The sequence below is a fragment of the Pseudorca crassidens genome, chromosome 14 (assembly GCF_039906515.1).
Source record: "Pseudorca crassidens isolate mPseCra1 chromosome 14, mPseCra1.hap1, whole genome shotgun sequence".
NCBI lineage: Eukaryota > Metazoa > Chordata > Mammalia > Artiodactyla > Delphinidae > Pseudorca > Pseudorca crassidens.
In genome coordinates, this window is record NC_090309.1 from 25,719,209 (window position 1) to 25,743,797 (window position 24,589).

The following is a 24,589-nucleotide window of genomic DNA, read 5'->3' on the forward strand; positions in this document are numbered from 1 at the left end:
TTAGCTTTAGTTAGGGGCTAGATCACTCAGGGTCTTGAAGGCCATGTTAAAGAGTCTGGGCTGTATTCTGCTCTGATTTCCTCTTTAATGAACTACAAGGTAGGGAGATATTCTGTACTACAAGCTTGCATAGCTTTAATGCAAGCCACTCTGCAAATGCCCGTTGTTATACAGTAGTAATAATAATAGCAATAATAATGACAAAGCTAACAATTTGTTGTTTGTTTCAGCCATGAGGCTAAGTGCATTCTCCATCACACTGTAGAGCATGTGTTCAGAAACAGATTCAGTTTTCAGGCTTTATTGATTATATCTTGGCCTTGGAGACTGCAGCCAGACAATAGTAAAGGTCAGGGGTTCTGAGCAGTATTCGTGTATTTGAAACCTGTAATTTAGAGCCACCTCCAGGGCTAAGGTTGGTAAGAACAACCTGGCATGTCAGAGAATAGTTTTTAAACTAATAAGTTAATTAAGTTAATTCTGGCACATTTTAGCAGCAATCCCGTATCCTTACATGAAACCACTTCGGGATATGTGGCTAAATGGCCTCCTAATACTGAGAACTGAAAGGAATGTGTTGAAGGCAGCTATTTTTGTCTACACTGCTGATCGAGTGTCATCTTTTACCAAGAGAGGACTTAGTCCAATTCCTAATCATTGTCAGAAAGCCCGACCCAAGACAAAACTCTAGAATCAACATTGTCATTTATATTCACACCTGCAACATTTAGTTGACTCATTTTCAACAATTTTATTCACTAAGTTCTATCATTTAGTCACACAGTGGTTCTCAACTCAGGGCAGTTTTGCCCCCCAGGGACACTTGACAATGTCCAGGGACATTTTTGGTTGTCACAACCAAGGAAGGGTGGCAAAGGATGCCACTGGCATCCAGTGTGTAGAGATCAGGGAAGCTACTAATACCCTATAATGCACAGGTCACCCCCCACAACAAAGAAGTATCCTACCCAGAAGGTAAAGAGTGCCAAAGCTGAGAATCCTTAAGTTACCTGGAAATATATTTTAAGATAACTGTATTTTGGAAGGTTCAACAGGAGATTATATCGCTTAATCTTATAGTTTCCCTGAGTTCTTTGTTGATGATTTTTTATGGCCATATTGGATAATTGGTTACAACTCTTTGAAGCTTTTCCAGACAAAATATGTTATAGTCATGTTTTTGTGTGAAGAATGTTGAGACTTCCACCATCTACATATTAGAGTTTGTATTGAGCACACCCAGTATGGTTTTCAGAGGGAAGTCTTGGCCCTCCATGTACTTCAGGCATGTGGTGTGTTCAGTAGTTTTAACTTTCATAGAAGAATGTCCTCTTTACACTCAGCTTGGTTCACAGAACCATGCTTAATCAGCATCACTATAAACCCTCAAGTTCTTGTCCAAGAATGTCACTGTAGCAGGGCAGCTAGCAACCCGGCAGATATACATTCTCTTCCACAGGGGAGCATCATTACCAGACATGGCCAGCTGCTGTCTTTCTCAGCATGCCCTCCGCCCAACCCTTTGCATCTAAACCTGGCCCAGTTGTATGTGCCACTTTTGGGCTGATATAGTTGAGAAGCAGCCCCACCATCACCTTGTCTCCCCCCACGTCTGCTAACTGGGAGTGGAGCCAGAAGGTAGATGGAGCCCACGTTGCTGAGCCACACATTGGAGGAAAGCTGCCCACCCATTAGGAACACCTGACATAAGCAGAAATACATTCATGGTTTTGTATGTAGCAACTGAGATTTTGAGGTTTGTCTGTAAAAGTAACTAATGTTACCCAAACGCTTCACCTCCTGATTTCTTAATCAGTTATAAAAATTACTCATTATGGAGGAACATCTGAAGCAGAGGTCAGCAAATCATGGCACATGGACCAAATCAGCCTGCTGCCTGTTTTTGAATAGCTACAGTCCACAAGCTAGGAATGGTTTTTACACATTTAAATGGTTGGAGAAAAAAAACCCTCCAAAAAGCATTTTGTGACATATGGAAATTATAAGAAATGCAAATTTTAGTATCCCAAAATAAAGTCTTATTAGAACTCAGCCACACTCATTTGTTTACAGATTCTCTATGGCTGCCTTTACCCTACAACAGTATTGAATAGTTGTAACAGAGACCTAATGGCCCTAAAGTCTAAAATATTTATTATCTGGCCCTTTACAGAAAAAGTTTGTCAGCCCCTGGCTTGAAGGATATGCAAGTCACCCATTCATCTAGATATAATGCTTAGAAGTTGTCTTCTGTCCCTATTCTGGCAGGAGAGTCTGGATAGGACCAAGAGAACCTGGAGTTCATGGTAGGTCTACTTTGTTTTAACCCCTCTTAGTACAGCTTTCATTGAATAGTTCCAAGGCATATTACAGGACTATTTCTGAGAATCCCAGGAGATATTTCTCTTAGGTCTTGAGACCAGGAAAATCTGTGCCACTTCCTTTGTGACAGTCCATGTCTGTATTCATGCCTGATGCCCTGTTCAGTCTCCCAGTTTCCCTGGACAAAGCATCACCCTAGTCATGCCCTAGAACCCTGAGGCTGAGTCCACATGACCACTGATGGAGTCGTGGAATATATATCTACCTGTCTAGTTTTTACCTGCCTATCGGGATATTCATCTCTTTCAAGCTCTTTGGACTTTCTGGATACTGATTGACCTTCAATCTGAACTTCTCATCACCAGCTCTGAGATTTTTCCTGCCAGGGCCACCTTCTTTTCCTCAGTCTATCCAGGGTGCTGGTCATGGCCAACCTGTTCTGCTCCATCCTTCTGCCAATAAATGCCATTTTATGTCTGTATAAAACTGAGCTTTGAAGAATGCCCGTACTTAGAGGCAGAGAGGGCAAGAAGATATTTGGGGTCAGCCTGGGTTGAGAATCCCTCTAGGTCCTATAACACCTTCATAGCATTCATGACATCATATTATATTTGATCCTGTCCTTCATTGTCTCCCCAGTGCCCGGCACAGAGTTTAGTTGCACATATGCATTCAATCAATATTTGCTGAATAAATAAACGAAAAAGGTCTTTCCCTTAGGAAAGACTCAGAGGGAACTGACTTACTAAAGCGAAGGAAGGAAAGTTTCAGGAAAGTATTAGGAGTTCTATTCTTTGCCCCTCACCTTTGCAGCACTGGCGTGGCAGTTGGTGGATGACAGTCACCCAGGAGAGGCTGGTTGAGTGCCCATCCATTTCTGATGCTAAAGTACACACTTGAAGTTATGCCTTCCTAAGAGGGTTTCAGTGATGGTCATTTTTTCTTGTACTAAAAGACACTACAGAATGAGGTAATTGGCATCACTGCCATAAAGGCCTGGGACTAGTCAGATAACATTCTCTTAGTGTACTCTCTGCAATTATCTGAGTACCCTTGACATTTACCTCTGTGATTCAAAGTCCTGGTTGTGACTGTTCTCAAGGTGTCTCTATCTCAAGTATATCACAGACTCTGCAAGTGATTTGAATTTGCATTCATCTTAATACAGATTCCCAGGGCCCACCCCAGACATATTTAATAGGAATTCCTGGAGCTGAGCCTAGAAATCTGCATCTCTTAATAAAGATTCTCAGACGGATCTGATACCACACTTTGGAATCATTGCTCTACTCCAGTCCTCTCATTTTTCAAATGAGCAAACAGCCAGGTAGGATGGAAATGACTTAACATTGTCACACTATGCCAGGATTAGGGCCAGAGTGCAGGCCTCCTGACTCCCAATTCCAGTGCTCTCTCAACTATACTGCTCTGCCTTAGAGGCCCCAGACCCTTGTGCTTGGCTTCTGGGAAACTGAGTGAGAATTAATCATAGCAATCCTGCTCTGCCTGGCCTTGCTCCTAAATGCCATGCAGCCTGTGGGGGCAGGGAGAGGGGCGGGCAGTGGGTGTGATGTAATGTGATCAGCTCTGAGGGGCTTCTCCAGCCACAGTGGCAGAGCTGTAAACCTGGTGCGAGCCACTGCCCCCACCCCGCAGCTGTTTTCCTACCCAGGCTCCACTCATCCTCTCCCCATGCCACTTGCCGACAACTCCTCCTCAATCGTGTAGCTTCCCAGAGATGAGAAAAAGGAGGAGAGACAGCTGTGCACGTGTCTCCCTGCAATAAATGGCTACAAAGAAAGGAACCTAGAGGTTGCGAGAGGAAAGGCTACTCGGGCAGTTTCCATAGCAACGCCTCCATTCTGCCCTAGCAGCTACGTGCTGCCTGGCACGTGTACTTTGCCAGGTCCCTAGAGGGCACTGCTGTCTCTCACTCGCTGATGGTTCAGGAGTGAATTTCTAATAGTGGTATTCAAATAATACAAATAATAATATCTAAAGGCATTTGTGGGCCCTTGAACCATCTGGAGCACGTGTCTGCAGGCCACCTCGGGAGTGTCCAGGATTTGGGCGGCTCTGCCTTTCTACTCCTACCACAGGGCTGGCATGCAGCAGCTGCTTAAAGACTGTTGGATGAATGGCTGAACAAATGAGAGTTTCTCTGAGGCTACAGTAAGCTCTTCTGCTCGTGGAGGTGAGAGAAAACCAGAGTCTGGAAGAGAGGAAGCTTGGCCCTCTGCAATTACAGAAGACACATATTGATCTCCAAATCACTTCTAAGAGCCTCCCCTCTTCACTCCTCACAAACTGAGTGCTTGCTGGCCCCTCTGAGCTGCAAGCCACCTACACTAAGGAGTCAGTACCAAAGTGTCTCCCCGTCACAGGGGCAAGTGCTCCCCTCCTTCTGCAGAACTCTCCTCCCATACCACCCCCCCCCCAAACACACACACACGCACACACACACACACTTTGGGAGAGAGGTAGGAGCAGTGAATCATTAAAGAGGGGAATATTAAGTACAGTGATGAAAATGTTTTTAGCAAAGACGAGGGGATGCCTGGAATCCTGCAAATCATTTGTCATTGTAATCATAGCCTGGAGCATATTTAAAAACATAGATCTTCAATATCTTTGAGAGTGGTTTTCATATTTGTTTTTTCCTTTTTAATTTTTATTCTTTTTTTAAAAAATTTTTTTGGCTGCATTGGGTCTTCGTTGCTGCGTGCAGGCTTTCTCTAGTTGCGGCAAGCGGGGGCTACTCTTCATTGCAATGCGCAGGCTTCTTGTTGCGGTTGCGTCTCTTGTTGTGGAGCACTGGCTCTAGGTGTGCAGGCTTCAGTAGTTGTGGCTCACGGGGGCTCAATAGTTGTGCCTCGCAGGCTGTAGAGTGCAGGCTCAGTAGTTGTGGTGCCTGGGCTTATTTGCTCCGCCACATGTGGGATATTCCTGGACCAAGGCTCAAACCCGTGTCTCCTGCCTTGGCAGGGGGATTCTTAACCACTGTGCCACCCGGGAAGTTCCGGTTTTCACATTTGAAAATAGCAAACAACTCTGGTGAACAAATTAGGTAAATAAGCTGGATAATGCCAGCTTATTTTAATGTGATAAAAGACTCCTTACAACGGGAATTAAAGACACAGACCTACTAGAAAATGGACTTGAGGATATGGGGAGGGGGAAGGGTAAGCTGGGACGAAGTGAGAGAGTGGCATGGACATATATATACTACCAAATGTAAAATAGGTAGCTAGTGGGAAGCAGCCGCATAGCACAGGGAGATCAGCTTGGTGCTTTGTGACCACCTAGAGGGGTAGGATAGGGAGGGTGGGAGGGAGGGAGACGCAAGAGGGAAGAGATATGGGGACATATGTATATGTATAACTGATTCACTTTGTTATAAAGCAGAAACTAACACACCATTGTAAAGCTATTATACTCCAATAAGATGTTAAAAAAAAAAGACTCCTTACAGCTTTAATAAAGTCAAAGACTTGGATTTTGTTTGTTTTTACTTTTGCAAGGTCAATGAATAATTCAGAAAACATTCCGTGGGTGTGTCCCATGATTAGACACCCCATCAGACCCTGGGGACCCTGAAAAGTGGGCCTGGGATGGGATGGGGCTCCCTGCCCTGAGAGTAAATAGTGGTCCCAGTCCACTGGGGAGACAAACAGGACAAACAACTCACCTGCTCGCCACTTGGCCTCAGACCTCATCCACTCTGACACTTCATATCTGCCTATCCCCTTGCTCTTCACTCTCTGCTGGCCCTCTGCCCCAGTGACCCAGGTTGCTGAAAACTGCTGGAGAAAACTCAGCCTCACAGACTGCCATCACTGAAGGTTTATGAGGCCCTCAAAGCTGTCCAATATTACTTTCTGAGTCTCCTTAATGCTTGCTTGCTTTACAAGCTGCTTTAAATTTTAACCACTCTTCTCATGCCCCTGGGCCACCAACTCCTCTCTCACTAGCAGGAGATAACTTATCTCATATTTTCCAGAGAAAATAGAGACTTTGAGTCTGGAGTTCCTTCAACCCCACCCCACGCACCCAGTTTCATCTGTTTAGGGACCAATCCTCCCCTTATCTCACCCAGGCCAGGGAAGGAGGTGTGTCTGCTCCTGCCCAAAGCTAAGGCCTCCTGCCTAATCCTGATTTCACTCCCCAGATAACCGGCTCGGGAGCCTTTCCTTTCTACTGATGTTATCCCTGCATCACATGAACATACCCAAGTCTTCCCCAGCTGTTTAAAAACAAACGGGCAGACAATGACAAATCCTAGATCATTTTAGATGCTATTTTATATTGCTCTTTCCTTTCCCCAGTGAAGCTTTATTTAAAGAAAAAAAGTTAAATATTCATAGCGGTCTTTTTTAATCAATATTTTTAAAAGCACACAACGTCTTCTTTATATCCCAGTCCTCTTCCCAGAGGCTACTATTCTTTTTAACCATTTTCTTACATACATAGAATTATGTCTATCTTTACCCTTTCTCTTGCTGTTTTCACATAATGGCAATCATTCCATATTAGCATGTAAAGATCTACCTTATTTTTCTAACATCCCACAGAGTACTCCAAAGTACACAAAATAGACTTACCAAAATTTATTTGACAAGTCTTTTATTGATAGGTGTTTGGATTTATCCTTTGCTATTTCAAATAATTTTGCAGTTAATAACCTTATACTTATGTCATTTTGTATATGAATATTTTTGTAGTATAAATTCCTAGATGTGAAATTATGGGATCAAATTGTATGCACATTGGGGATTTCAATAGATGTTGCCAAATAGGCCCACCATAGAAAATATACAAATTTATACTCTCACCAGCAAGGAATAAGAATGACTGTTTCCTAAGGCCCTTATGAACAATTGAGTTATCCAGCTTTTTTATCTTTCTCAGTCTAAGTGAAAATGATATTTTAGTGTAGTTTTAATTTTATTTTCTCTTACAATTAGTGAGAATGGTCTTTTCTCATGTGTTTAAGAATCTTTTGTATTTTCTTTTCTGTAAACTGTCTGTTTTGCCTATTATGTCTTTTTCTCTTTTTTTATAAATTTATTTTATTTATTTTGGCTGCATTGGGTATTCGTTGCTTGCGCCCGGGCTTTCTATAGTTGCGGTGAGCTAGGGCTACTCTTCGTCGTGCGGGCGTCTCATTGCGGTGGCTTCTCTTGTTGCGGAGCACGGGCTCTAGGCGCGCGGGCTTCAGTAGTTGTGGCTCACGGGCTCTAGAACACAGGCTCAGTAGTTGTGGCACATGCCCTTAGTTGCTCCACGGCATGTGGGATCTTCCCAGACCAGGGCTCGAACCCATGCCCCCAGCATTGGCAGGCAGATTATTAAACACCGTGCCACCAGGGAAGTCCTATGATTTTTTTCCTAATGCAATTTTTTATTATGGAAATGTTTATACAACATGAAATTTATCATTTCAACTATGTTTAAGTGTACAGTTCAATGGCATTAAGTGCATTCACATTGCTGTGCAACTGTCATCATCATTCACCTCCAGAACTTTGCATCTTACCAAACTGAAACTCCATACCCATTAAACAGTAACTCCTCACTACTGAATTTATCACCTTTTTCTTCTGAACTTTATATAATGCATAGAAACGCTTTCTCTTTTCCCAGACTTTGTTTTTAATCTACAGTTTTTCTTTTGGTCAAGGCTTCTCAGTCCTGGCTGCATACCAATTACCAGGGGAGCTTTAAAAAATATGAATGCCTAGGCCTTACCTCTAGACTGGTACTGGTCCTTGTCCTGTTAGAACAGGGCTGCACAGCAGGAAGTGAGCGGCAGGCCAGCGAGCGAAGCTTCATCTGTATTTACAGCTGTTCCCCATCGCTTGCATTACCGCCTGAGCTCTGCCTCCTGTCAGATCAGCAGGGGCATTAGATTCTCATAGGAGCTCAAACTCTACTGTGAACTGCACATGCGAGGGATCTAGGTTGCACGCTCCTGATGAGAATCTAATGCCTAATGATCTGAAATGGAGTTGAGGCGGTGATGCTAGCACTGGGGAGCGGCTGCAAATACAAATCATCATTAGCAGAGAGGTTTGACTGCACAGTGAGCATAATAAGTCAATTGCTTGCAGACTCATATCAAAACCCTATCAGTGAGTGGCAAGTGACAATTAAGCTGCATCTGGTGGAAGGTTTTATAGTGGCAAATGAGTTGATGTACTTCAGTTGTACAGCTGTATCTGGTGGTAGCCTTTAAGTCAGAATCTGACACTTATTTTAGTCTGCGCATGGCCCGCCCATTATTTTATTTACCACTTCCATCTGCCCCTCTTTCCTGAACTGCACACTTGAATCAGTCAGTTTTGGTAAGCCCACAAACTAACTCTAGCCAAAATGAGTAAAAAACAAACGTCAGTGGAGAGCTTCTGTGAAAAGGGTGAAAGACCCAATGATGAGACCGCAGAAAACTCTAAGACCGCCAACAACAAAAAAGCTGCATTTGAAAGAAAATACCAAGGGTCTTACTTAAATTAGGGGCTCCTTTGCAACAGGTGATTCATATTCTCCAAGACCGCTTTGTATAATATGTGGTGACTGGCTATCCAACGAAGCCATGAAACCTTCGAAACTGCTTTGCCACATGGAGCTCAAGCACCCTGCATTAAAAGACAAGCCTTTGGAGTTCTTCAAAAGAAAAAAATGTGAACATGAAGAACAGAAGCAATTATTGAAGGCCACCACTTTGTCAAATATGTCTGTACTGAGAGCATCATTCTTAGTGGCTAACCACATTGCTAGAGCTAAGAAGCCCTTTACTATTGTGAAGAGTTGATCCTGCCTGCTGCTAAGGACATTTGTCATGAGAGGCCGCAGTTCAAAATGTGGCATGTGTTCCTCTTTTGTCTAGCGCCATATCTAACTAGACGAATTGATGAAATAGCAGAGGATACTGAGGCACAATTGTTAGAGAAGATTAATGTGTCACCGTGGTACACAATCCAGGTTGACAAGTCTACCGATGTTGACAACAAGACAACAATGCTTGTTTTTGTGCGATATATTTTTCAGGAGGATGTGCATGAGAATATGTTACGTGCACTTTTGTTGTCAACCAGCACCACAGCTGCAGAACTATTCAAGTCTTTGATTGGTTACATATTAGGAAACCTGAATTGTTCATTTGTGTCGGTATATGCACGGACTGAGTGGCTGCCATGACTGGATGGCTTTCTGGTTTCATTACTCTGGTCAAAGAGGTCGCTTCTGAATGTAAGTCTACGCACTGTGTCATCCATAGAGAAATGCTGGCTAGCCGAAAATGTCAGCTGAACTTAACGTTTTTCAGGATGTGATTAAAATTATCAACAACATTAAAGTACACACCCTTAACTCATGTCTGTTCACGCAGCTCTGTGAGGAGACGGACGCAGAACACACACGTCTTCTCTCATACACGGAAGTGAGGTGGCTTTCTAAAGGTAGATCACTGGCCTGAGTTTTTGAGTTACGAGAGCCACTCTAGAGATTTCTTTTAGAAAAAGTCACCACTGGCAGCACATTTCAGTGACACACAATGGGTCATAAAACTTGCTTACTTGTGTGACACATGCAACCTGCTCAAGGAACTCAATCTGTCACTTCAGGGGAGAATGACAACTGTGTTCAAGTCGGCAGATAAAGTGGCTGCATTCAAAGCCAAACTGGAACTATGGGGGCGATGAGTGAACATTGGGATTTTTGACATGTTTCAAACATTAGCAGAGATTTTGAAAGAGGCTGAGCCAAGGCCTTCTTTCTCCCAGCTGGTGTATGATCACCTATCTCATCTTTCAAAAGAGTTTGGACATTACTTCCCAATCACAAAAGACCCCTGACCTAGGAAGGAATGGATCCGTGACCCCTTCATGAGTAAGCCAGGTGAATCGACTTTGTCCCTGCTAGAAGAGGATCAACTGCTTGAGATCGCATATGATGGTGGCCTTAGAAGTATGTTTGAGATAACTTCAAATCTCCATACGTTCTGGAGTAAAGTCAAGGGGGAATATCCTGAGATTGCCACAGAAGCACTGAAAAGCCTGCTTCCATTTCCAACATCCCATCCTTGTGAAGCAGGGTTTTCTGTAGTGACAGCAACCAAAACGAGATCACGGAGGAGACTGAACATAAGCAACACACTTCAAGTGACACTGTCTCCCATCACCCCCAGATGGGGCCATCTAGTTGCAGGAAAACAAGCTCAGGGCTCCCACTGATTCTGCATTATGGTGAGTTGCATAATTATTTCATTATATATTATAATGTAATAATAATAGAAATAAAGTGCATGATAAATGTAATGGGCTTGAATCATCCCAAAACCATCCCCACCCCAGTCTGTGGAAAAATTGTATTCCACGAAACCTTTCCCTGGTGCCAAAAATGTTGGGGACCCCTGCTGTATAATATATCCTTGTAGCATATTTTATACCTGATAGTTTGTATCTCTTACTTCCCTACCCCTTTCTTGCTCCTCCCCTACCCTTCTCTCCACTGGTAACCACAATTTGTTCTCTGTATCCATGAGTCTGTTTCTTTTTTGTTGTTTTCACTAGTTTGTTGTATTTTTAAGATTGCACCTATTAGTGATATCATACAGTATTTTTCTTTCTCTGTCTGACTTACTTCATTTAGCATAATGCCCTCCAAGTTCATCCATTTTGCAAATGGCAAAATTGTGTCCTTTTTTTATGGTAATTCTTAAATTCCTGAGTTGGTTCTAAAGCTCAGCCAGCATTGAGAACTACTGTTTTTGCATGTTTACAATTTCATGTACTATATTTAAATCTTTGGTTCATATGGAATTCATACTAAGATAAAGTGTGATGTGAAAGCCAACCTAATTTTTTTCTAGATGGTTATTCAGTTATTCCAATACCATTTAATAATTGTGGACTATCAAATCTTCAGAACTTCAGAAGAAAGAGAAATTCCTGCCTCTGCCACTTAGTATTTAGTTGATTTGGGGCAAGTGAAACTCTCTATGCCTCACTTTCTTCAGCTGTAAAATGGGGATAATAATACCTCATAGAGTTGCTTTGAAGATTTAAAAAGTTCATAAATTTAAAGCACTTAGAACAGAATCTGGGCCTTAGTAAATTACCATACTAATATGATACTATTAACATTGCTATTATTTGTTTCAATCCAACAAATGAACACATGGAGAGCCAACACAAATATAATGTAGTGTTACATAATCATTACAAATTATACCTTAAAAGAGTTTAGTTTAAGTGAAAAGAGGTTATAAAATTAACTTATCTAGCTAAAAATGCATATACATTAAGTTCTGCAAAGAAATACAGCAACATATTAGCCATGGTTATGTTACCTGAAAACTGGATTCCCCTCTAAGCCAAAGATCAGGAGAATTTATTACTTGCAGCAAATAAGGAGAACACCAGGGATCTTTCCCAAAGCAGCATCTCCCTGCACAGCAAATTTGGGGACGTTATTTTGTTTGTTTTTTTTGTTTTTAATTTCTTTTTTTTTTCCTTTGGGGGAAGTTTATGGGGACATGCATATTCATGAAGGGGCTTGGGCAGGACAGAGTCTAAGCTTTAGCTGATGGAAGTCACAAGGGTCAGAGAAGGTCAACATCATCTTCCGTTAGGTTCCAGTTGCTCTGGTGGTTGAGCACTTCAGGCTAATCTTTATCATTGAAACAGAACTGGGAGTCTTTACACCTGATATATTATCTTTGCTATTGTTACTTCTCTTGCCATAGTTTCTGCGTTCTTTTGTTCCCTTAAGATCTTTAATTACTGAGACCTGTTCAAGGGCAAGCATTGTGGCCAGGCTTAGATCACAAAATGGCTTAGGCCAAAAGTGGCTTCTCTTATGTCAAGAAGGCCATGCCTGGTTCTCTTTCTCTGGGAACCCCCTACCTTATCTGCTTACAGTTATATTTGAGTGAGAGGAGATCATGAATTCTTTTTATTTTCTTCCTTAGTCTTCCCTATATTTCTCAGACTGCCTACAATAAGCAGGTATTGCTTATATGGGGAGAGCAGGGGGAGGTTTTAAAGATTGATAAGAAAGGTCTGTCGATCTGGATTCCATCCTTCAGCACATATGTTGCCCTGCCCAATGCAGTTCAAAGAGCCTATTCTCTATATTGCATCCACGTCATGGAGAGCTTTCTGGGGGGTTGTGGCCCAGCATCAGGACTCTGCCTCCAGACTGGTATGAATGACATATTCTGGGCTATTCTAACCCAACTAGTTGCCCTTGCATCCAGCCCGCATTGTGCTTTATCAACTAGGTCGTAAGAGACTTTATCAAAAACCTCCATTTGTTCAATCAACAAATATGGATTGAGTCTCTATTCTGCTCCAGGCTTTGTGTATATTTCCTTAATAGATGAGCCTAGAAACAATATTAAAGAAAGAAAAAGTTCAGACTGACATATTCTGTTTTTAAAAATCTCAAGCTGAGCGCCAGTGATTGTCACTTTCCCATAAGTCTCATGAACTTTTATTATTATTGTTATTACTATTATTATTATTATGATAAATAATGTAGCCTAGAATCTTGTCTGGGACTGAAGCCAAACACAGCCAGTGGTAGTTGAGCAAGCCATGTTCTCTCCCTTGGCCATGCAAATGACTTTGATTTAGCTCTTTTCTTCTAGGCCTTCTGTCATTGCCCTTAAATGGCTCAAAGAGCACCACTGGAGCCATTCCTCTATCCTGAAAACCTTCCAGGAACTGGGATATAATTTGTTTGCACCCAGAGTCTAGAACTCAGCAAAACCAGCAAAATCCTGGAAACTCCTACTTTATCTTGGCATTAGTGTCTCAGAAGCCCAAGGGGACTCCAGAGACTTTTAAAGTGCTAGAGAAAACTTCTCCAATTTCACTCAAATTCTTTGCAAGCTTCCCAACACCATTGAAAATACTTATTTTTAAAATAAAACCTAAAAATAAAAGCAGATCTGTTCTTTCCTAATGCATAAAAGATTGCTCTAAACTGATAGATGATAAATCAACACTTCAAAGAGCTGAATGGTGATTAATTGAATGAATGGTAAATGAATAAATGAGTGAGTACTCTATAGTAACGCAGAGTAGGTCTATCTAACACAAACTCCATATGATAGGTGCCAACGATGGGAAAGTACCTTCCACTTTCCAATTTAGAAGGGAATTAGATATATGAACCAAAGTTCTTTTTTAAAGTGCTAGATCCCTGCTCAGGGAACTAGATCCCACATGCATGCCACAACTAAAAGTTCGCATGCCACAACTAAGGAGCCCACGTGCTGCAACTAAGGAGTTGGTGAGCTGCAACTAAGGAGCCTGCGGCCCATATCTAAGACCTGGTGCAACCAGATAAATAAGTAAATAAATATTTAAAAATTAATAAACTTAAAATGAAGTGCTACAGTAACATTTAAAATAATGCTGTCTTCAATATGGTGTCTCAGTGTAGCAAGTAGAAAATTTTTCTAGGTGTTCGTTATTTTTGGCATCATCTATTTTACATATATAACCCAGGACCTCTGAGAGCTTAGATAACAAGAGCTTCTTAAGCAAGTGATTCTAGAAGTTTGATCTCTAACAGGGGTTCTCAAATTTTAGCATGCCTCGGAATCCTCTGGAAGTCTTGTTAAAATACAGATTAAGTTGGGTCCCTACCCCAGACTTTCTGACTAAGCAGGTCTGGGCTGAAAAAAAAAAATCTAGAGGCTAAGGAAAAGAAAGAAAAGGGTGAGAGACACTCTTGTTGGAGGACTTGATTCTTCTATCACTAGCTACAGAAAGAGCAAAGGGGGAAAGCATGACAATAAGAGCTAACATTTGTGAGCAATGCCAATGTGCTCTACTCTCCTATGCATAGACTCAGTTATTCTTCCATCAATCTGAGGAGATGTGTATCATTGTCATTGTCGTCATCATTGTCATCATCATCTGCTTTTAACAGATGAGGAAACTGATGCACAAACTAGTCATTGGAAAAGACAGATTTTAGAACCAAAAGTTTCAACTTCCATTTTACCATGCTTAACTGCACATTACAAACCTTTCTGAGGAATGTCTGACCACTTGGCCATCCTTCACTAGAGTAGATCTTGGGTGGTATCTTTCCCCCACACCTTCTCATATAAATGCCTTATGGATAGTTACAGGGTCACTGATAAATGTGACCCCTCCTGTCACTCACCACAGGCAGTGAGGATGGAGACCCTGACCCCATGAGCACAGGACAATTCAGAGAAAAACACTCCTAGGCTGAGTGAAACTTCTTGGCAGACTGAGGACGAGGTCATATAATCAACAAACATTTACTACAGGCCTCATTGCCACAGGCATTTTATGTACATTATCTCTAAGACACAACACCCTCCAAGGTAAGTTTTTATCATTTTCCCCATTTCATAGATGAAGAAAATGGAGCTCTGAAAGAGTTAAGTTCATTTAAAGCATTATCATGCTTTGGGTATGTAGTCAGTGGACTGAGGCCTTTATTTCAGGTGCTCGCTGGACTTCCTAGGTCCTACTAAGGTCCAACACTCATTTATGGCTGTGGCTTCAAATCTGAGCTTCTAGGAATCCCTAGGGAATCTCCTGGGGGTACAGTGGAGGAAAGGAGTGTAGAGGGCAAAGGAGGAAATGAGCTTCAAAGAACAATCTCTTTTGAAGAGAGTTTCATGAATTTTTTGTTTGTTTTTTTATTTTCAATTTGAAAATTACTGACTTGCAGCATCGTTTCTATGAGGGAAAATGTGCTTCAAGTTCCAGACTACATGCTTAGGACACAACGTGCTCCTACTGCAGGTAACAGAATGACATAACCAATGAGCCAGTGTCACAATGCTGCAAGAGGCAGTAAAAGAGAACCTGGCCTCTCAACCCAGATGTCAAAAGCATTCTAAGATCAAGAGTAGCTAATGTTATGGCTCCTTTCCTCCTCTTTTAACTAAACACATCTATTCATTCACCAATGATTTATCCAGCCCCCAATATAAGCCAGCAGCAGAGGCCAGCATTGAGGGTACTGAGATGAATGAACTCTGGGCCCAGCCTTCCATGAGTGGTTAGCCTCCTGGGGGAGATGGATGGGGAATACATGAACTCTCTCAAGTGGGGCAGGAGTGCAAAGAGACAAAGGGTGTTTCCAAGTGGAATGGTCAAGCTTCACAGGGAAGGTAAATCCAGATTGACATTTAAAAGATGAGTAGGTGTTGGGAGTGGGGTGAGTCTAAAACATGGAGCACAGCATGGAAAGGCAAGATACCAAGTCACAGGTACCATACAGGTCCACCACACACCTGCCACCCTAACTTCCTCTTCAGACTGAAAGCCATACCAACAGGTCCCTAAACTTGTAAACTATGATATGTTGGTTTTCAGCAAGAGTTGCTACAATTGGGTGGATGTGCTCCTGACCCAAAGGCTCAAACTGGCTGGGGTGTCCTATGAGGTGTTCAATACAGGTGCTATTAAATAAATCAGTCAATCACCCTGGCTCCCGCTGGAATTTACACAGGAAGAATAGCAGAGTCAAATGCAGAGAAGCAAGACACCAGACTAGACTAGACACAACACACTAAAACTCCTCTGCCCCTTGCTCAAACTTTGAGTCCTACTTCAAGTCTGTTATGCATAACAAATCATCCCCAAACCTACTGGTTTATTATGATAATAATCATTCTATCTCTCACAATTTTCATGAGTCAGGAACTTGGGAAGAGCTCAGCTGGGTGGTGCTGGCTCAGGGTCTCTCAGACAGCTGTAGTCAGGTGGAGAAGAGCTAGAACATCAGGGAGCTGTAGCACCTAGGGACTTGCAGGACAGCTTTCTCTGTGTGTGTCACCTCAGAACATCTCCACGGTGTCTCTTCCCATGAGCTAATTTGGGCTCCAGTGAAGTCAGACTACTTACATGGCAGCCAAAGACTTCAAGAGGGAGAGTTCCTGCCAGCAAAGTGGAAGCTGCATTGCCTATCACAACCTAGACTCAGAGGTTATAGAGCATCACTCCCACCTATTCTCTTGGTTCAAATTGTCACAAAAGCCCAGCAAGTTTTCAAGCCCACTACCTAATGAAAGGAATGTAGGAAAAAAGTTATGAACACACCTTAAAATTTCACTCCGTCTCAGCTCAGCCTAAGTGAAACTCCATTTTCCTAAGAGTTTAAATTAAGGTGGAAGTTGACTCTTTGTTCTTTGCACATGAGACAAGCTACGGTTAGCTCAGCAGAGCTGAAGTGTAAACCATGAGGGGAGCATGGGAAAAGTAGTCAAGAGTCTTTCATGTCAGACTAGGGAGACTGGACATTTTCCTGTAGATGGCTACTCTTCCTTCTAGGAAAAGTGAGGACAAGTGCAGGTGATTTCCATGAGTAGATGGCCTCTAGAGGGCAGAGACTGGAAACTGGTGGTTCATGTCATGAAGCACCCATACAATATTCCTTAGATTGGGAAATTTCTTACAAAAGTCAGCATTTCTGCCTTCTCTTAAAAAATTAGAAAATTTGATCACAGTGGACTCCTACTCTTGGACAGATATAAAACTGGGGAGAAAATAGCAGCTGTCCTCTTTAAATGGGGTGTCTGCTCTCCAGTGAGCTGTAGCCTACACCATTTCCTATTGCATCACAGTTTATTTGTTCATTATTTATGTTGTCTTCCCAACAAACATGAGTTTGTTACCTCTGACCTCAGGCTCCCCATGGACAAGAGCTTTTGTGGACCCAGACTAACAAACCCCGTCTGGTTTAACAGTTGGCCGTGGAATGGAAATATTTTCTCTTCTGTCAAAAATGAAGTTTGCTTAAACTCTGTAAACACTATATGTATACATGTGTTTTCAATTGTTTTTAAAGAGAAACCTTGTTTCTCTTGTTAAAGACGACCTTGGAGAGGGCAGACAGCAGAAACAACTAGAACTACAATTCTGAAGCCTGTGGAAGGAAAACCACATTCACAGAAAGATAGACAAAATGAAAAGTCAGAGGACTTTGTACCAGATGAAGGAACAAGATAAAACCCCAGAAAAACAGCTAAATGAAGTGGAGATAGGCAAACTTCCAGAAAAAGAATTCAGAATAATGATAGTGAAAATGATCCAGGACCTTGGAAAAAGAATGGAGGCAAAGACCGAGAAGATGCAAAAAATTTTTAACAAAGACCTAGAAGAATTAAAGAACAAACACCTAGAAGAATTAAAGAACAAACAAACAGAGATGAACAATATAATAACTGAAATGAAAAATACGCTAGAGGAATAAATAGCAGAATAACTGAGGCAGAAAAACGGTTAAGTGACCTAGAAGACAGAATGGTGGAATTCACTGCTGCTGAACAGAATAAAGAAAAAACAATGAAAAGAAATGAAGAGAGCCTAAAAGACCTCTGAGACAACATTAAACATGACAACATTCACACTATAGGGGTCCCAGAAGGAGAAGAGAGAGATAAAGGACCCGAGAAAATATTTGAAGAGATTATAGTCAAAAATTTCCGTAACATGGGAAAGGAAATAGCCACCCAAGTCCAGGAAGCACAGAGAGTCCCAGGCAGGATAAACCCAAAGAGAAACATGTCAAGACACATAATAATCAAACTGACAAAAATTAAAGACAAAGAAAAATTATTGAAAGCAACAAGGGAAAAATGACAAATAAAACACAAGGGAACTCCCATAAGGTTAACAGCTGATTTCTCAGAAGAAACTCTACAAGCCAGAAGGGAGTGGCACAATATATTTAAAGTGATGAAAACAAAGAACCTACAACCAAGATTACTCTACCCAGCAAGGATCTCATTCAGATCCAATTGAGAAATCAAAAGTTTTACAAACAAGCAAAAGCTAAGAGAATTCAGCACCACCAAACCAGCTCTACAACAAGTGCTAAAGGAACTTCTCTAAGTGGGAAACACAAAAGAAGAAAAGGACCGACAAAAACAAACCCATAACAATTAAGAAAATGGTAATAGAAACATACATATCGATAATTACCTTAAATGTGAATGGATTAAATGTTCCAACCAAAAGACACAGGCTCGCTGAATGGATACAAAAACAAGACTCATATATATGCTGTCTACAAGAGACCCACTTCAGACTTAGGGACACTTACAGATAGAAAGTGAAGGGATGGAAAAGATATTCCATGCAAATGGAAATCAAAAGAAAACTGGAGTAACAATACTCATATCGGATAAAATAAACTTTAAAATAAAGAATGTTACAAGAGACAAGGAAGGACACTACATAATGATCAAGGGATCAATCCAAGAAGAAGATATAACAATTATAAATATATATGCACCCAACATAGGAGCACCTCAATACATAAGGCAACTGCTAACAGCTGTAAAAGAGGAAATCGACAATAACACAATAACAGTGGGGGACTTTAACACCTCACTTCCACCAACGGACAGATCATCCAGACAGAAAGTCAATAAGGAAAGACAAGCTTTAAATGATGCAATAGACCAGATAGACTTAATTGATATTTATAGGACATTCCATCCAAAAGCAGCAGATTACACTTTCTTCTCAAGTGCACACAGAACATTATCCAGGATAGATCACATCTTGGGTCACAAATCAAGCCTCAGTAAATTTAAGAAAATTGTAATCATATCAAGCATCTTTTATAACCACAACACTATGACTTTAGAAATCAATTAAAGGCAAAAAAACATAAAAAACACAAACACATGGAGGCTAAACGTTACTAAATAACCCAGAGATCACTGAAGAAATCAAAGAGGAAATCAAAAAATACCTAGAGACAAATTACAATGAAAACACAATGATCCAAAACCTATGGGATGTAGCAAAAGCAGTTTTAAGTGGGAAGTTTATAGCAATACAAGCCTACCTCAAGAAACAAGAAAAATTTCAAATAAACAATCTAACCTTACACCTAAAGGAACAAGAGAAAGAAGAACAAACAAAACACAAAGTTAATAGAAGGAAAGAAATCATAAAGATCAGAGCAGAAATAAATGAAATAGAAACAAAGAAAAGAGTAGCAAAGATCAATAAAACTGAAAGCTGATTCTTTGAGAAGATAACCAAAATTGATAAACTTTTAGCCAGACTCATCAAGAAAAAGAGGGAGAGGACTCAAATCAACAAAATTAGAAATGAAAAAGGAGACGTTACAATGGACACCACAGAAATACATCGTAAGAGACTACCACAAGCAACTCTATGCCAATAAAATGGACAACCTGGAAGAAATGGACAAATTCTTAGAAAGGTAGAACCTTCCAAGACTGAACCAGGAAGAAACAGAAAATATGAGCAGACTAATCCCAAGTAATGAAATTGAAACTGTGATTAAAAATCTTCCAACGGACAAAAGTCCAGGATCGGATGGCTTCACAGGTGAATTCTATCAAACATTTAGAGAACACCTAACACCCATCCTTCTCAAACTCTTCCAAAGAATTGCAGAGGAAGGAACACTCCCAAACTCATTCTATGAGGCCACCATCACTCTGATACCAAAACCAGACAAAGATACTACAAAAAAAGAAAATTACAGACCAATATCACTCATGAATATAGATGCAAATATCCTCAACAAAATATTAGCAAACAGAATCCAATAACACATTAAAAGGATCATACACAGTGATCAAGTGTGATTTATCCCAGGGATGCAAAGATTCTTCAATATACGCAAATCAATCAATGTCATAAACCATATTAACAAACTAAAGAATAAAAACCATATAATCATCTCGATAGATGCAGAAAAAGCTTTTGACAAAATTCAACACCCACTTATGATAAAAACTCTCCAGAAAGTGAGCATAGAGGGGACCTACCTCAACATAATAAAGGCCATATATGACAAATCCAGAGCAAACATCACTCTCAATGGTGAAAAACTGAAAGCATTTCCTCTAAGATTGGGGACAAGACAAGGATGTCCACTCTCACCACTATTATTCAACATAGTTTTGGAAGTCCTAGTCATGGCAATCAGAGAATAAAAAGAATACAAATCGGAAAAGAAAAAGTAAAACTGTCACTGTTGGCAGATGACATGATACTATACATAGAGAATCCTAAAGATGCCTACTTTCTAGTAGTAGAAAACTACTAGAGCTAATCAATGAATCTGGTAAAGTTGCAAGATACAAAATTAATTCACAGAAATCTCTTGCATTCCTCTCCACTAATGATGAAAAATCTGAAAGAGAAATTTAGGAAACACTCCCATTTACCACTGCAACAAAAAGAATAAAATACCTAGGAATAAACCTACCTAGGGAGACAAAAGAACTGTACTCAGCAAACTATAAGACACTGATGAAAGAAAACAAAGATGACATAAACAGATGGAGATATATACCATGTTCTTAGATTGGAAGAATCAGTATTGTGAAAATGACTATACTACCCAAAGCAATCTACAGATTCAATGCAATCCCTATCAAATTACCAGTGGCAATTTTTACAGAACTAGAACAAAAAATCTTAAAATTTGTATGGAGACACAAAAGACCCCTAATAGCCAAAGCAGTCTTGAGGGAAAAAAACGGAGCTGGTGGAATCAGACTCCCTGACTTAAGACTATACTACAAAGCTACAGTAATCAAGAAAGAAATATAGATCAATGGAACAGGATTGAAAGCCCAGAGGTAAACCTACACACCTATGGTCAACTAATCTATGACAACGGAGGCAAGGAAATACAAGGGAGAAAAGACAGTCTCTTCAATAAGTGGTGTTGAGAAAGCTGGACAGCTACATGTAAAAGAATGAAATTAGAACACTCCCTAATACCATACACAAAAATAAACTCAAAATGGATTAGAGACCTAAATGTAAGACCAGACACTATAAAACTCTTAGAGGAAAATGTTGGAAGAACACTCTTTGACATAAATCACAGCAAGATCTTTTTTGACCCACCTCCTAGAGTAATGGGAAAAAAAACAAAAATGAACAAATGGGACCTAATGAAACTTAAAAGCTTTTGCAAAACAAAAGAAACAACAAACAAGATGAAAAGACAACCTTCAGAATGGTAGAAAATATTTGCAAATGAATCAATGGAAAAGGATTAATCTCCAAAATAAATAAATAGCTCATGCAGCTCAATATTTAAAAAGCAAACAACCCAATCAAAAAATGGGCAGAAGACCTAAATAGACATTTCTCCAAAGAAGACATACAGTTGGCCAAGAAGCACATGAAAAGCTGCTGAACATCACTAATTATTAGAGAAATGCAAAACAAAACTACAATGAAATATCATCTCACACCATTTAGAATGGGCATCATCAGAAAATCTACAAACAATAAATGCTGTTGAGGGTGTGGAGAAAAGGGAACCCTCTTGCACTGTTGGTGGGAATGTAAATTGATACAGCCACTATGGAGAACAGTATGGAGGTTCCTTTAAAAACTAAAAATAGAATTACCATATGACCCAGCAATCCCACTACTGGGCATATACCCTAAGAAAACCATAATTCCAAAAGACACATGCACCCCAGTGTTCATTCCAGCACTATTTACAATAGGCAGGTCATGGAAGCAACCTAAATGCCCATCTACAGACGAATGGATAAAGAAGTTGTGGTATATATATACAATGGAGTATTACTCAGCCATAAAAAGGAATGAAATTGGGTCATTTGTAGAGACGTGGATGGACCTAGAGACTGTCATACAGAGTGAAGTAAGTGAGAAAGAGAAAAACAAATATCATTTGCTAATGCATATATGTGGAACCTAGAAAAATAATACAGATGAACTGGTTTGCAGGGCAGAAATAGAGACACAGATGTAGAGAACAAACATATGGACACCAAGGGGGGAAAGTGGCGGGGGGGATGGTGGTGGTGGGTGAATTGGGAGATTGGGATTGACATATATACACTAATATGTATAAAATAGATAACTAATAAGAACCTGCTGTATAAAAAAGTAAATAAAATTAAATTTGAAATTTTTTTTAAAGATTACCTTGGAGTCAACTCCCTTGCTGAACTGGATTTGGTAAATTTGTTTCGAGCAAGTAGAAATAATTGTATACTCTGTAAAGTGTAAACCAGGTACAAGGTGACTTCCTGCAGAAGTTACCTCAGTTGCCCTGGTGAGCCAGCATCCTGGCCTGATGGCTGAACCCTTAGCCCACAGGTGATTTCAGCCAATCAGAACATGGAAGTACCCACTGAGTGATGTGTGTTCTCACTTCACAGGATGTAGCTTGTCATCCTCCTATTCAACTCTACAAGTCCTACCCTTTCTTCACACTCCAAATCCAGTCTCATCTCCTTCTAAAAGAAAGCCTTCCCAGACTACTCTATCTGTGTATACTGGGCTTACTACCTAGGACAGTCTCTATGGCTGCTTTTATGCCTGTGTCTCCAAGTCCCTTCAACCCAATTCCTTCCTCGCTGTGCCTCATCAGACTCCCTTTTGGCCCACTGCTTGCCTGAACCTTGCCCCAATAGGCAGCAATTCTAGTTTTCCTGGCAATCTGATGCCCTGCTATAGCCTCTCTGGCTGGAAAACCTCTCCCAAGGCCTGTTCCTTCCCACTGGGTAGCTCTGGGGTCAGTATCACACCCCCTCCCCACCTGTTCTTCCAAAAATGCCTATTCCTATGTCTACCCAAAAATACTGAAACCAGTGAGAGGGTGAGAAAATGAAAAGACCAAAACCAACAGATTCTTGGAAGGCAGGCAAAGAAATGACCAGAGGAAACTCCAGCCATAAGCTGGCTGAAATGGACACTGGTGTCTTTACTTGGAATTGAAAATGAACCACTGAAGACATGTGGTTACATGAATGACCACCACTTGTCCATACCTGTTTTTCTGTTCAGATTGTATTTTTGTATTTGAGAAGAAGAGCTTTCCTGAAGGAAGAGGTCAACCTGAGAAGGCGGACAGTCCGGAGAAGCAAGTAGGGGAAGGACCACCGTTAGCAATAAAGAGAAAAGCAAGAGGACAGTGAGGTCTCAGAACTGTTTATGAAAGGGAATCAAAAGCAGTAGAGGGAGAGAGAGACTGGATTATTTTTGTTGCTTGCTAACTATCAATAGGTAGTATTGTATAATGTGGCCTGACCCAAATATTTCAAAAATGAAACAGTATTGTAATTTAAGGTATATGGCTGAAGCAACAAGAAGAACACACAAGATAGAAAACTTCACACTTGGATTAAAGTAGTCAGATGATTTCATTGCTGCAAGAAATGATCAAGATTTGATTCATATATCTCAAATATAATAAACATTAAATAATATCATAGGCATGCTGAGATTATATAGACCAGATATACAGCGAGATCAGATTAGATAACATCCTACATCATGGCTAAATGCTGCCCATCTATTAATCAGCACACATTTATGCATTAGGTGGCTTCCTGATGTCTACTAAAGGCCTACAATGAGCCAGATGCTAGGGATGCAATGATAAGTAAAAAGACACAGACCCTGACTTCATGGTAATTATAGCCTAGGATCAGTTATCCTCTACTGGAGGCAGTAACATTCATATTCCCAGGGAACACTTGGATATAGGGGAGCCTCTTAGTTGCAAATTGACTAATGACCCCTCTGACATTTAGCTGGCAGGGTCCAGGGATACAAAAAACATCATACAGTTTCTAACTCTAGGTCAACAGCATCCCCATCAGGAAATACTAGTAGTGTAAGATATGACACTATTTTTAGAGGCAGATTTTTTTTTCATGATAACGAGACAAAGTACATGGTGATGTGATGAATTGGGAGGTTGGGATTGACATGTATACACTGATGTGTATAAAATGGATGACTAATAAGAACCTGTTGTATAAAAATATAAATTAAATAAAATTCAAAAAAAAGTACACAATGTTTATTTTCAAAGCATAAAATTTTCAAATTCCTTTACAGCATTCCTATTTAAATCTCACTAGATACTTATCTTCTAAATGACATACTTCAGAAAACACAAGAAAGAGGTTAAGAGCAGACACTCCTAGGTTTGAATGCCAACTCTTATCACCTATTGGTTTGGACCATGAGAAAGTTAAACATCTCTGAGCTTCCTAACATGAGGTAAATAATAGCTAGCTCATTGAGGTGTTGTTGGATTTTTGGGAGGACTAAATGCAGTGATGTCTATAAATTGCCTTGTACAGTGTCTGGAAATCTGGATGTTAAAAAGAGGTAGTCAGTGTAGACAATGTGGCCCAAGCAGTTTGGGTGTGGAAAAAGATGATGTGATGAATGTAGGATGAATTGGGGACAGAAAATTGCTTCTGGAAGAA

The 24,589-nt window shown here is 40.6% G+C and overlaps 1 long non-coding RNA gene across 1 annotated transcript in view; it reads left to right on the forward strand.

Moving 5' to 3' along the window:
* LOC137205612 (uncharacterized) overlaps nt 1-24,589 on the forward strand; it is a 76,934-nt gene that overhangs the window by 48,175 nt on the left and 4,170 nt on the right. The gene's annotated exons all lie outside the window — the stretch shown is intronic.